General features: G+C 39.5%; 1 protein-coding gene across 8 annotated transcripts in view; it reads right to left on the bottom strand.

Moving 5' to 3' along the window:
* The window catches only part of LOC103147185 (beta-1,3-galactosyltransferase 1-like), a 134,990-nt gene that overhangs the window by 82,747 nt on the left and 36,677 nt on the right, over positions 1-15,566 (bottom strand). Inside the window, exon 1 of one of the 8 annotated variants that reach the window (XM_016678178.1) lies at positions 2,322-2,545. The exons of the other annotated variants lie outside the window; for them this stretch is intronic. The gene's annotated coding sequence lies outside the window, so the exon portion shown is untranslated. Of the gene's footprint in view, positions 1-2,321; positions 2,546-15,566 lie in introns of those variants that run through there. 8 annotated transcript variants of the gene reach the window in all.

Raw genomic sequence — 15,566 nt, 5'->3', positions numbered from 1 at the left:
CAAAATAGTACAGCACTAGCATGTGTGCATGGCTAGTCCAGAAAGAAGGCTAGAAAACTGTTCTAATATATACATGGGGCTAACCAAGGTTTCCTCCAGAAAAACTTGCTAAGCCTGGTGGTTGTGGAGTCAAAAGCAACCTTCTATCAAACAAAACCACTAACATAATGACATGGACCTGAACAGTTCACATGTACACTTTGGGATGATGAGTTGAATAAGTTCCCTATACTTATTCAACTCACTTTAAAAAAACAACAAAACAAAACAAAACACTTCCAGCTAAAACCAATTACCAACAAAGTCTGAGAAAGACTGACAAAAACGAGGTTGCCATGCAACCAGCACCACTGGGATCTCAAGGTGTGTCTTGCCCAAGGACACATTGACCAACAGAGCAATGTTTCAAACCAGCAACACCAAGTACAGGACAAACTTATACTTCCTGAGCCACTATCGCCGCAAAATAACACATTAGTATTCAGTGTAATATGGTCTGCATTAGTTAGAGGTGGTTAGCTAGCTAAAACACAAAAAAAAGCTCAATTCTTTTTTGGAAAATCACCATAAACATGATTGGCTTTACACCGATCTGTCTGTAATAAATGCATCCATCCTGCTGGCAATATCTTCGTGTCAAGCAGCTTTTACTTATAGAACTAGAAGGCTAACGTTAGCATGTTTCGTCTGTTCTAATATCATTCTTTGATAATTCTCACATCCTCTTTCAACATGACTTAATTTCATGTGCAGATAAAAAAAAAACAACAATCACAGTTGTCACGTCAAACTTTAAATCTGGAATTTTTCCAGGGTGGCATCTGAGTAAATAGATAAATGATTTAGTCTGTAAATTAAGAAAATAGTTGTGCAAAACTTAAAAATAAAAAAATTGCAGACAGCAGCTAATATTACTCTGATACCGATTTAAAAAGCCCTACAGCAGCACACTGAGGACACCTGGGATCGAATGAGAACATTTGTAGCTTAGACACCATTGTCCTCATTACTCTGCTTAAATCAACACTTCATATACCGTTAGACATTTTTTCTAACAGCCTCCGTTCCCTTAGGGAAGTAGTCTTATCTAACAGTAGAGTATGGGATGGTTCTTTTATCCACTTAATAAATTTGGGTTTAATTATCTTTTAATATATCTTCATTTAAGCTGACTCGTGTTGTTTTTAAAGTGGGAAAAAAGTTCCCATATTCCTTAGATCTGGATTCTTACAGATGGTGACAAATACAGAACTTAAGCAGAACTCTACACCTGTGATGATAATCTATCACATATGGCCAGATCTAAACACACGTCATCTAATTTGCTGATGTTTTCTGTAACAATAGATTTAATCACCTGAACTAAACTACTGATAAGACACTAAACCTGAGTGAAGTTGCCAAACAAACCTTCCATCCAATCCGGTGTAGCATAGTGGCATTTCCCTTGTTTTTATTGTTGTTTTGTGTTTTTTTTTTTTTATGTCATTTTTACTGCAAAGTGTTCAGTCACAATAGGTGGTTGCTATTAAGCGCTATATAAATCAATAAGGATAAAAGAGAAGGAAAAAAGCCTTGTCTATAAAGAATAACAGGAAAAAAATAGTGTCTCTTGCAAAAGAATTCCCAGCGCTCAAACTTGTTTAATTTTGTCACCTTGTTAGGATTTAATGCCATTATGAAAGCTAAAGGAAATGACTGAGATGAAAAATTAAACCTCATCCAAACAGTGTGGTCCATCACATAAAATCTTCCTAAAATACATTAAAGTTTGGCTGCTACATAAACAGTGAATGATCTTTTTGTCGTTGGGCTAACATGTTGATGGAAAGTGACTGAACTCTGTGTGTGTGAGGACAAATCTCCGGAGGATCACAGGGATAATAAAACATTTCATTTGGCTCCAGCGCCTGCGTTTCCGCCTGCGGGCATCGTCACGTCATACTTCTATGATCCCACGGAACGAGGCTGTTAGCTGGTGTGAGGATGGAGCGCTTTAATTTAGACGATTATTAAGAGTCGTTCCCATTCATCCGTCTTCTCCAAAGATGGCTGTATTAAAACACGGAGCGGTAAGAAACACAAGCTGCTCTGGCTTCGGTAATCAGCGCAGTATGGGGAGGCTTTCCTAACAAAGCCCTTCTCTCCTCTTCATGACTACTTTGACGGCTCTGCCAAATATATCTAGTTTATCTGCTGGATTTCCAAACCCTCTCTCCCCCTCCCCTGTCACAACATCCGCGGTGGAAATCGATGATGGTGACAGAGCGTGGGAGGAAGAGGCTGCCAGAACAGCATCATCCCCGAGTCGCTGATGTCACCTCCAATGCTCCCTGCCACCGGGAGCGCTGCCAAAGTCAGACTTTTTCCCGTTGATTCAGCCGGCAGCCGGGCCTGATGTGCATCTTGGGATGCTTGGAAGTGTCATTAACTGGCATGGAGGAGTGTTGGTCCTGGCAGGGCACTGACACATGCTTCTGGCTCCACACGGCCGAGCACCGCTGCAACGCTCGGGGGACGGAGGAGAGGCAGAAACAGGAGGACAAAAAGGATAGTTGAGAAGTTTAAGGAGGAATAAGTGGAGGGATGTAAGTAAACCCGAGAGGGACAGCGTGTTCTAGCCGACAAAACAAAACGAGGTGAGACGGAGAGAGAGAGTCTGGCAGGCTCAGTTCCCCGAGGCTCAGCTAGAAAATCCTCCGTTTCTGTTCTCCGGCAGACAGACACCATCCCTGCTCGGCTTCCTGCACTTCCTCACACTCAGATTCCACATTTCACCAATCTTCTGATCCACTTTTTAATCTATTAACATGAACGATCGAGAGGACTGACGGAAGATGTTTCAATATGGAGCAAAAAAAAAAAAGATGAACGAAATGATGGGGGGGAAAAAGAAGGATGCAGAGGAAAGCGGAGAAGGGGGAGAAGGAAGGAACACAATTGCAAAGAAAGAACAAATGAAAAAGAAAGAAGTGAGGGAGAGAAGAAGAAACGTAACAGAAAGAAGGAATGAAGTATGGAAGAAAATTTAAGGCCGAAGGAAAAAATGGGAGGGTAGAAAAACCGAAGAATGAAATGAAAGACGGTAAGGAGGAAAGGAAGAATGAAAACAAAACAACTAATGGAAGGACGTTAGGAAAGAAGAGGGGAGGAGGAAACAAAGGTCCAAAGGATGGAAGAAAAGAGGGAACAATGGAGGAAAAGAAGGGTGGAGAAAATGATGAAAAAACTGAGAAAAGGAAGGCAAAAATGAAAAGGAGGAAGAGAAAGGAAAAGGAAGAACAACAAGACAGGTGGAAGAAGGAAGAGAGAAGAAAAAGGAGTAGTGAATGGAGGATAAAAGAAATGGATGAAGTGAAAGATAGAAAATGTGGAAAGACGGCAGAATGGAGGTCTGTGTTGTGGATCAATAGGATAAGAGCTGTCGTTAGCCCCTCTGAGATGAAAGAGCCCCACCTGCAGGGGGCGAGTCAGGGGGGTGGGTCCATAAAAGAGCCGGAGGAGGATCGCTCCGTCAGCAAGTTGTCAGAAAACAAACAATGTTCCAACCAGGACCCGTCTGCACTAAACCAAACTGCCTACAGCACAACAACATGGAAGAGAAAGGAGAGTAGGACAGAATAAGAGAGTTATCAGCACCTGGCTCACCCTGTGGAGCTGCAGAGTTATGCGTTTCAGTCAGAGAGAGAACGAGAGGCGGTAATTGGCCACTTTCAGGAGCACCTACACAGGTCAGCACTTTCCATCCAATCCGGTCAGCTGCTTTCAGCCCATTATGTCCAACATGGCTGATTCCAGGAAGAACACACAGCATGGTACCCCGGGCAAGGCTTTAGAAAGGGCTTACAGGGGCAGTAGCCCAGAGTGACAATTTTTGGCGGGCAACCACAAATTATTATTTTTTTTTATGAATGCATGTTATTCAGATTTTGTACTTTATATAAGAGTCATGGTCCCAAACTGAATGAGTTTTATGTTTTGGGAGTTATATGAATACAAATTGATTTTTTTTAATTGAATTTTATTTAACTTTTAATCAGGTAAGTTGATTTAGAACAAACTTAAGAAAACACTAAAATCATCATACAACAGAACACAGGAGAAAACAGAACATCATGAAACAAAAATATAGCCATATTCATACTGACCAAATGTACTAAAATGCACATCCATTAACCGTTTTGACATGAACTATGGTTTTTACTGAGCTGATAAAGGTCAATACTGAAGTTAGTGTACTAGGCTTTGCAAATTGAAAAACCAAGTATTTGAAAATTATAAAGCTATAGTTATTTTTTAGGAACAACATTGATATACCATCACCAATGCATAGCTAATTATGTATAGAAATATCTATTAATGGATTGTAATTTGCATTAACAAAATAATTTTCTTTTAGTACACAGGGCACCAAATGGTTTCCAGCCCAGGAGCCCACCTTCTAAAGACCAGGATACATTTTATTGGCTTCTACAATCATCACAAATTGCAGCAGAATTACCGATTAATATAACATTACCAAAAAAATTTTCTCAAAACTGATACTCCTCTTTTAAGAGGTAATTGACTACATGTAATATCAAAACATCCTGGATGAATGGACATAACTTTCAATCTGCCAGCTGTTTAGATAATTTAAGGGCTTAACTGCACTTGGAGAAAATAAACCCTTACCTTTATTTATGAGATTTCGTAAAGTTTGCCAACATTTCTAAATTCAGCATGTTCTTTGACAGACAGAAACTTAAAAGAATAAAACTGAGCAAGTTTGCTGCAACATGTTCGGTCACCCTGTTCTCTACAGAAAGGCTTGCTCTCTGTCGCTTTCTCACAGCATGAAGGAAGGTTTCTCGCCTTGTCATAGAAAAAAAACAAACCCAAAACTGTTCCCTGTAAAACTCCAATACACTTCCTCCAAACAGTTCACTCATTCTGAAAACAGCTTCAGTTTTCTTCACTCTCAACAGCCACAGTGCTCTAAGCGTAGCCTAGTAGCAGTGTGGCGTTCACTGACCTAAAAGAATTTTCATTTTCTAGTGGAACAAAAAACTGTCGGCAACGGCATTTAGTTTTAGCTTGCGAATGTAAAGATCACCTATTTGATCCTTCATCATTTTCGCTCATATGTCTCAGGCTTATAGAGAGAAATGTTCTGGGCACTAATGGGAGTCCTTTAGAAGTTTGGCTCTTTCCCACAGCGCTCTTCCTTTTATGATGTGGGAAATTACAGCATATATAGGCCAACTTGTTCAACTAATTGTGGATCCATTTAAGACTTTATAGTTGGTGGTTTTATTGTCAATAATGAGCAGAAGAAATAAAAACTAAATCTGAAACAGGAAAGTATTCTTTCCCACATGTATTTTCCAGCATCTGATGTCTGTGTGTGAGCGTTCTTCCCATTCGTCCCTCACCTCAAGCAGCACCAGATGGATCCTCTGGAAATAGCCAGGGAGAAAATTAAGAACAGCAGCTGTCAAATCAGAGAGTGAGGTGTGCAGCAGCGAAAGAGGATGGAAGGAAATGTGGGAAGAGGTAGGGGGCAAGACAAAAACAAAAAAGAAAAACAACAACAAAAAAATTCCACAGTCACACGTCATGCAGGTAAAGTCAGATTGACATTTGGGGAATAGCTTTAGAAAATTTCATGGCAGTGTTGAAGTGATTATCCTGACGCTGTCAGCTGGAAACAGCGTGTCAAAGTGCCACCCAGCCATCGCCCCCCACCTGCCTCCAGGTGCTTGATGTGCTGCTGCAAAGAAAACTGAACATATGCTGGAAGAACGATGTCTGACAAGGAGGAGGACAGGCAGGAGGCTTATGGGAACACCAGATTGTGGCCAAACAACACGCATTTATATCGCTCAACACGAGCGCGCCGTTGTGTGTTTGTACGCACTGATTTGAAGCGGCGAGCTGCTAATAAGGGGTGTGAATGGATGAAAGTGTGTCATCCGGTTTCCTGTCTGCACTTCCAGCCTGCTGCGCTGTTCAATCATCACAAATGACCCATAATGCAGTTCAGTCCACGTTCGGCAGGGGAAGCACCTTGTAAACAAAAATTCATTCAATAAATTAAGAGGAAACCTTTTCTGACTGTTACAGCGGCCAAAACGCTGAAAACTCAAACATTTATCAGATTAATGCAACAGCAGAAGATATGCCACTATCATTTAAAAGTGAGAAAAAAAAATAAGCAGGAAAATGAATCTGAGAATTCCCTGTATGACCATTACTGACATTTCAATCTAAAATTAATAAGCAAGTCATTGTATAACATCCTAATTTTTTTTTATCTGGTGCCTTAAACAAATTGTTAAATCAGAAATAATTGAGATATTTTTGTTTGAACAACCAAGAGAAAGTGAACTTCAAAAGTATCTCAAAAATCAATGTTGTTGTTGCTTCTTGCATTAAATATTAACCTAAAAACCAAACAAAACATCTGGTACTGTTAGGAAAATAATGTTCAAAGCTCCTAAAGGGACACTGAAGGAAAAAATTAAAAGATAAAAAGTTCATGTGCACCAGATATGCACAGGTTCACGAAAATAACTTTGCTCAACGGAAACACTTCAATAAAAATAAAAAGATTCTTGATACGTTTTTGTGTCAAAAAACAGCTGATGAAGCTTTTCAACCGTATCAAAATGTGTGCATTTTGTAAAAATACACTGTGTGATATGACACTTTTTTTCATGTCACACAAGACTCTTGATCAACTGGAAGAAGACAAAGATGACGTCTTTTCCCCAGAATGATGCCGCGGCATGTTTAATGACTTATCACGTTATTATTTCTCATTTAAAGGAAAAACTGCAATTACAAAATTGTGTTTCTTTTTTATATTAACGGAATATAGACAGCATTTGTAATGGAAACACAGCTACTGTTTCCATGCTTAAAATTAAGAATCAGTCTTAGACACTTGATTCTGTTTGGATTTAAAAATCATGGTTCGACTACCCACCGTTTTGCTGATAAACACTTTTTTTTTCTTCTTTTTCCGACTTTGTGCTCAGCTCCCTGATGGCGCTGGCTGACAGGACCTCTCTAACACAGACGGAGTTTTTGCTGTCTCCGTAGGACAGAGAAGAAAAACAGGTAAACAGCAGAGTATGAGCAGCGTGTGCTTGTTGCAGCAACAGCAGGAGAAAATATTGGCAAATGGGAAGGAATGCAGCAGGCTGAACAACATATCCACAGTTGCACACCAAGGAATTTTCCTTTATAACATTTTCTGTTTGGTGTAAAATAATCAAGTCAAAGGGTTCAAGTTGCAGTGAAGTCATTCCTTATTGGTATGAAAGTCCAAATCAAATCCTAAATCCTTTGTGACAAATAACAGCGTCTAAAGTCCTTAAACTCATGACTTGGTCTAGGCATTTATCGTATCATTTGTCATTTATCGTGATAAATTTATCTTGATTTGTTGTCGTCACAATAAAGTCCAGTTGACCTGGTTTAAAAAAAAAAAAAGCTGTTCGTATTGTCAGCATAATTAGTTTTACCATTTTCTCCACTGTTCAAAGAAAGCATTGCATCCCTAATAAATATGCAATACAATGAGCTGGTCCATCACAATAAATCTCAATTAAATACATTAAAGTTTGAGGTTGTAACTTAACAAAATGGGAAACAGTGAGGCAGACACTCTTGCACCAAACAAGCTGACTCAGATCCATGCATCCAGTACACAGTGTTGTAGAAGGAATAGTCATGGCCCAATTCCTCAAAGTCTGAATTATTCAGGTAATTAGGTTCCCTTTGTTCTGCCAATCTTTTGTGTGACACATTAGCAGTGCATTATCAAAGGAATAAAAGATATGCGGTTCATTAAAGTCTTCTCAGTCTGTATTTTTCTCTTGGTTCCCAAAGATCTAAAGGAAAATGAAGAGCAGGAGGAAACCAGGGTGAGACAGGGTGGTGGAAATGAAGGAAGAAGTCATTTTGCAGAGCTTGGAGGTCAACAGGTAGAACAGTCTGCTGAATGAGCAAGAGTCTGGGATGAGTTGAGGGTAAAAGCAGGCGGTGGAGAAATTGTTTTACCACTTTCATTTGTAGTTTCACAATGATGGATCAAGCTATCGGGTACAAGGACTTTGTCTACGGCCAAGAATCTCTTGAAGGGACCATCTCATCTCCAAAGCCCTCCACCCAAACACACACATCGCCTCCACAGAGCGCTTGCAACAACATAGCATTTTTTCCCCACTTATTGCCAATGCTTTCTTTTCTTCTAGGTAACCAATCATACTGGCAGAAACCAGCTCTTGGGGGGAGAATAAAAATGGAACACCAAGCCCACTCTAAAAAGTGTGACTGAAATAACCTCAACTTTTTTACACGGTCTAAAACATAATTTCAGAATGTATGCTGCATAAACTCAGTTTAATGGCATTGCGAAGACAAAAAGTTTCTTTGAGTTAAATGTTTTGACATGTAGAGTGAAACTCCCCTACTTCTCATGTTTCTGTAAGCTGACAGTCATTATGGCTAAAGTGGAGAAGGAAAAAAACTTTACTTTTCCCAATTACAGCTACAAGCTACACGGGTTAGCATGTCTGCTGTATGTAATAACACTGCTATCGAGGCTAATCATAATCTAGCTCAATGAGCCAAAATACTGAAATTGGCTCTAATTGTTGAAGTTGCATGACCAAAAAAAAAAAAAAAAAGCAGTCATTTGTTGTCAGGCTCTCAAACTCCATGGCTAACTTTTCTTCCCCCTGTACATGAGAAACTATCATGTGCCATGCAAATTACACACTATGCCAAGATATTCAAATTCAGCAGGTCTGCATTTGTCAAATCTTCCTGTGGATATTTTTCTAACAATATTAGAAACTGTCATTACTCCCCACAGCAATGTATTAGACCAAGTTTGTAAATTTATACTGATGATCAATCACAATAGCGCCACCATCCTTGGGTATGAGGCGATGGAAAGACTCCTTAAAATCAGCAAATAATGAACAGCATGATTGTCCTTCATCTACTAAAGAGTACTCTTGAGTTTTCATTTCTTGTTCCAATCTGCTGCACTCCTACAACCAAAGAGTGCACTCTCAGAGATTTTAGATCTATTTTCTAATTACCTACAGAACTGTTCTGTTTAAAAAAAAAAAAAAAAAAAAAGATCTCGGGGACAAAACAGGAGCTGTGTTTCAGTATTCAGACTGACATCTGGAGCCGACGTCTCCTCCACACGGTTTGAGCAGCAGGTTTATTCATGGGTCATCACACTTGATGGTGACTCAAGCTCAACTGAAGCACCGGCCAGATGAAGTAAGTGACAAGGCTGGTGAAAGGAAGGTCTGCCTTCATGGATCGGCTTTCAGGTCGAGTGTGTCAGCTCTTTGGGTTTCCAATTAAGGACAGAAACAGCTGACAAGGAGGAGACATCTTACAATTAGATGCCGTTTTGCACCTAGAATCCAAGCCAAGGATCGCTTATAAATAGCTGAAAGCAAAGGTGTCAGAAGTGTGGAACCAAAAACGTCCAGGGAGTTAAACTCAAGAGCCGATTTGGGCTCAAATTCAAGAAAGTAAACTCAATAAGCAAGATTTTCAAATAAATAGTGACCCATATCCTGTTACTTCTGAGAACAGATAGGAAAAACTTTTTATCCCCCCCCCCAAAAAAAAAATTCAGCACATTTATTTTCATAATTAGAATTTCAGCAATTCCATAGCAAACAGAAACAACTAATGAGACACAATTTCATGTTTTAAGTATGTAATGATTTAGAACTCTCTTTTAAATGGAAAAATTAATCATTACTTTGTTTTCGTCATTAAAACACAGCTTGGTTCATCTTTGAGCATATCAAATGAAAAATACTTCCAGAATTATTTCTGACTGACAAACTAAATTCTCCTATGGGGGCAGGGTGTGAGCACCGCGTACACAAGAGTGACTGACAGCGCTAAGACCCTCCCTCCTGGCTCAGAGTGGTTGTTTCTGACTGGGACCGGTGCATTTCTGCAGATGGTAGGACCACTGGAAGGAGGCAGAGGAACCCAATTGTTTCTGTCTCATGCTCTACTGTCACAACATAGTGACAGTTTAAAAAAAAAAATATGTAAGAAATATTCACTTTTTAAATTGAAGTTACACACTGCAGCTTTAAGGTTTTACATTTTAAAACATTTTAAATCAGGCCAAGCAATTAATAAGGACAAGTGATGCATCGCTTGTAACCAAACTGTTCTAGTCTCATTTGTTAAACAAGTCTGAATTTTGTCAGCCTATTTCGGCATCGGTGTTAAATTAAACGCAGCTTGGTTGGAATTTCTTAGAAATATAGTGCAAATGTAAAATTAGAACAATCAGTCAAAAGGCTCATTACTAGTAGTTCCAGACCTCATCTAGAACCAGATTGTGACCTTTGAGCATGTGGGTGTAAAAGCGTTTTGTTAACTGCAATAATCAATATGTTGCATTACTGTAGAAAGATTGTTTTTCTTTCAAATGTTTGTTATACTGTAGAAGCTCATGCCTCCCCTCCCCCTTTTTGTTTTATTGATTCCATGTTTTCATCCACTTTATTAATAGATGAAACTGCAGTTTGTTTTAAAACGAGCATAAACAACTTTGAGAGACGCTCCATTTGGACGTTTATGGTGTTATTTTATTTATCGACCTTTTTAAAGCATACCTACGCTCCTAAACCTGCTTTCACTTTGTGGCAGCTTGACAATTTACGAGTGGGGAGCGGTGTGGGGGGGATATTGTTATCCATGGGAAATTCCCCGGAGTGCTCTCGGTTGCCTTTATTACCCTTCCTAAAACATTCTCTCAGGAGTCGGCCCGGATCTTTCACACTAATACAGCGACAGATTTGGAGTTTGTTGACAGAGCACCTCATGCCGACACGTCGGAGTAACAAAAGAGTCGAATTTAAAAGTACAGCTAATTCCTGACGGATGGGATCGCGGCGTAAAACATTAGGGAACAATGACGCTAAGCCGGGGCCTGTCAATATGCAAAACAAAATCTAGTGTCTGCATTGTGTAATAAACATATTTCCATTGGAATTGTGTGGGCAATGAATGAATAGTGAAAGGCAATTGCAGGAGGAAATATCAGGCGAAAAGATTGTTGGGGGGGTAGAGGATGTGTGTGAGGTTGGTTTGTATGCAGTGTCGGACGGTGGCTGAGGGAACTGATTAGCGGCAACATCTTGTGCCAAACTACTTCTTAGCCGCACTGATTTCACACTGCTCTCTGTATTCATGTATGCATGGAGCCGTAGCAGAGGATGAGTAGAGTGCAAAACAGCATCTTTTTTCCCCCCCTCCTTTCAGAATGCACTCCTCTCAAGTTTTTATTCCCTCGGATGTTCCGGTTCAATATTGTCAAAAGCAACATTTCAGGATTCTTATTATGAGTTTGGATAGTAGACTGAAGAAACATCATGTTGTCTTTTTTTTTTTTTTTTTTTTAGATTTTTGATCCCACTCTGAGTCCTCCTGCTGAGGAGGAACAGTCTTAATGGAAATAATAACGAAATGACTTTGAGGAAGCAAAACATCTGAGTGGAAGCGGACTGCTGTGCGGCACGCATCATCATCAGGCTTTCAGCCTCCTCTCTGCTCAATTATTGGCCTCGTTTTTGATGGCTGTTAGAAAAAGACAACAATGAACATCTCTGTTTTTTCTGCAGAACTGAATGATTTCATTGTTGGGGCCTGCTGCTGGTAGACTGCTGCTACAACTGAACAAACAAATAATCCGACTTGCCTGCTTTTTTTTTTTTTTTAATCTATAATTTTTATATATTTTAAATCTTTGTCTCCTATGGTGCTAAATAATACTGACTTTACAAACTTTTTTTTTTATTATTTAGAATACTGACATCCCAGAAATAAATTATTGGTTTAGATATTTTTTTAAAAATTCAATATTAAATCCCTCTTGTCAATATGTTGTCAAATGTAATTTTGGCAATACTGGACAGATCTTACTTAGTTTTCCACAAATCTGAATTCTGAATAAGAGTTGTCAAATTAAACAAGTTGGATTTTTAAAAATATATTTTAGTGCGTGATAGAGAATTTCACAAGTTTTTGGAGTTTGATCTGATGGTTAGAAAACAAGCTCAAATTGGGTCTTGAGACTTTTTTTGCCAAGTCAACTCGCAAGTCAATTTTTAAATCTTTGAGGGGGAAATCCAAGTCAAGTTTCAAGTATTTTGCCAAGTTCAATTTTCTAAAGACAAGTTCCATGTTTTAGAGAGCAAAGTCCATGTTGAGAGCAAGCCCAGGTTAAATCTAAAGTCTTAAGCCTCTCACCATCACAAGTCTCTGGTCTTCTGTCAAGTCTGAGTAAAATGAACAGTCTCACACTGGATGTATGCTGCATTCTCCTAAAACCTCAACTCAACATGTAAAACACATAACTGTTATAAAATAATTTCCAAATTTCATAGTCTTCCTTTGTAAAGCTATATAGACACATTTATGCTAAGAGCAAAGTGGATGATATAGCATAGCACCTATTCAACGTTTCTCCCACAAACCTGGGAGAAACGTAGAAACATAGCTGCCAGGCTTTTCTTGGCCCCCGCCAGGCTGAAGTTAGGTTAATAGCTGAAGCATTGAATTGTATGCAAGTCAGTGACACTGTCTGGACCAGTGTGTTGGTCTCATGAACTGACAGCACCTCAGTGTGGATCATGTGCGCCACTTTTTGCTCAAAATTGACAATTTGGAAGGAGCTCTTACAGCGCAGGTTCGCTTCATTTAGTTGCACTTTGAGTGACAAAGTGCAACTTTGTCACTCAGACATACAGCCTAAACCTTTCATAATAATACCTTTTAAAATCAATAGTTTTTCGTCACTTATTACAACAGTGAAGTCAATTAAAACACAAGCTTCGTATTTTCACACAAAACCTGCTAAGTAATCCCTGTAAACTATATCAGAAGCAATTTCTGACACTTCTGGCAATAATTAGAGAAGAGGGGTCTTAGAGCAGCTGCTGGTTTCTGGAGGGCTTAAAAAAAGCCCACACATGGAAAACTCCACTCTGAGCCCTACACCACTACATTCAGCCCCAACAGTAATGATGGCTTTGGCACAAACCCTAATGCTCGCTCACTACCACATTTGTTAACACGGGGGCATTAACAGCTGAGCTGGTCACACAATATGCTTCTACAGAAACACTGGCGAGGAGCTAAATGCTACAGAAATAAATATAAACCCATTTTATTAAAGCATGATGTATCAAAGTTGCTACCAGACTGAACACGGCAAAATAAATACTGCTTAAAACAAAAAAACAGACACACTCTCTCTTCTCTTTTCTGTCTTAATTCATATGCAAGTATGCAGCTGCCTTTCTATTTCATTTGGCATTCATAGTAAAGTGTAATCTGCACACACAACTCTCCAATAGCTGCAGGTCATCTGAGGAGCTTCCTGTTTTTACACACACCCTCAAAACGCCTCTCTGCTGCATCACAGGAAACCAATACATCAATAATTCTAAACACACCAACTTAGCCGCTTTTTTCCTGCTGAGCTTACATGAGAACCACTCTTTTTTTTATTTTTTATTTTTTTATTTTTTTTTATCTAGTAACAACATTCTGTCCTGATGAGGAGAAAAGCTTCCATGTTTAAATGAGAGCTCTCTGGGAGAATTTTAGAAAATAAACACATTAGCTGCTTACTATGAAGCCTACGTATTTTTCTATAACATTCTCTTTTCCTGCACACCCTTTCAATTTGGTCCGCCAGAAGTTGCCCTGGCAACAACTGTTTAACTGTGTAAAAATGTTGATCACTACTTTCACTCAAAGGTTCCTTTCATAACCCCCCAGTAACTATACATCAGACTGTAGTGTGTGTAGTTTTCAGTCACATGCTGTCATTATCATTGAAACATCACATATTAAAATTAAACTACAAAAGACATTTACATTTTAAGCAAACTCTTCAGAAGTCCAGAAATATTAGTACTTTGTAAATTTTTGTAACATCTTATGAAAGTTTCCTGCCTGAGCGGACATGCTCATACTAACTCCAAGCAAATCTACAAAAAAGGTTTGTAGCTAATCAAAGAACATGGAGCGACATTGTGATTGGCACAGAAACAAAATCACCATCTCTTGGGAAGAAGACTATTTTCTTACTGACATCAGCTGTAAACCCATCCGCCTTATTCACAATCAGACCACTGTCGTTCTTAAGGAGTACAATGTCCATGGTCACTATTCAGCCTTTTCATATCACAAAGGTAATCTCTGAAAAACAAAACCACGGAAATTCTGCCTAAACTCCGCTCTCAACAAAGCACCTTGGCAGACCAGCGCAGCGCTACGCGGGCCAGCTTTTAGATTTCTTCACTAATTGCCCGGCCTGGGAAATCATATTCAATGGGGGAGTTTGTTAAGTTGAGTCTGTCCACAGTGGCAGCGTTAATGTGCCCGTCGCAAGCAAGAGCTTCCTCACAAATCAGTCTCTCAAGAAACTATGCGACACGTCACATTGAGGGCATGTCTCTAAAAACTAAAGCTTGGGAATGTGTTGCCTATTATTCTTTGCCACAAACATTTTTGATAACTTTTGGTTTCCACTTGGGGACTCCAAAAAAAGGAAAAAAGTAGATAAATATAATACGTTGGAAAATTTGTCACAGGTATTAAGTCTTAGCACTTATTCTCAGGAATCTGTGCACACCACAACTTAAGATGACTTAAGTTTAAGAAGCGTTTGCATTTTGATTGTTATATTAACGTGTTTGGCTCTCAGATTTTAATTTTGGCCCTCTCAGAGAAAAAGTCTGGGCACCTGTTACGACCCATCTAGGGGGGGCCAGGTCGCAACATGAAGGATCCATCCTCCTCCGATCTCAGCAACCGACACACACAAAGTTGAACAGTTGATAATTATTGTTTATTTTAAAAAGATGTATTTGATAAAGATGTTACCACTGGAGTACTTGGCTTCAGAGTGAGCTATCGCCGAAAAACAACAAACAAAAGGAAACTACCTAAATAGTAACAGAAACTTACCTAATCGAAAGCAAAAAAACCAAAGGACAAAAGACTTACCTTCCTACCTAAGAAAAACATGAGAAAACTGAGGAAACAAACGGCAGCTCACTCCTACACTCCAGAACTCTAACACAGACGAACAAAGGAAAGGGGTGTGGCCGGTGGAGATAAGTCGAGGATGGAACCCAGGAAGTCCGCTTCAGCAGCCTTTATATTCGTCACCTCCGGGAAGCAGCCAATTCGACGTTCCGTTGTCTTCTTGAAAGCCAATCAGGGACGGGTACCTGCACACTCATGTTAGTCTAATTAACCTTACGACGCCGGTCGTAACAGCACCTCTTGGTAGTTCTTCGTATGATGAAGCTTTCAGCTGCAAAAAGGTTGGCGACTCCTGATCTGGCAGAGGGAAAAAATGTTGCACTTTTCTAACAACCTGTTTATCATTTTCACTTCTGAGTGGATAAAAAACCTGGTTTGCAACACAGACTCTAACCCAGTCTCTCTAGACACTTAATGGCTCATTAGGAGTAATCGTGTTTTCCCATTCCTAGAAAATG

Source organism: Poecilia formosa, unplaced genomic scaffold, assembly GCF_000485575.1.
Source record: "Poecilia formosa unplaced genomic scaffold, Poecilia_formosa-5.1.2 Scaffold175, whole genome shotgun sequence".
Classification (NCBI taxonomy): Eukaryota; Metazoa; Chordata; class Actinopteri; order Cyprinodontiformes; family Poeciliidae; genus Poecilia; species Poecilia formosa.
Note: the sequence above shows the minus strand (reverse complement) of the source record. Positions and strands in the feature narration are given on the sequence as shown.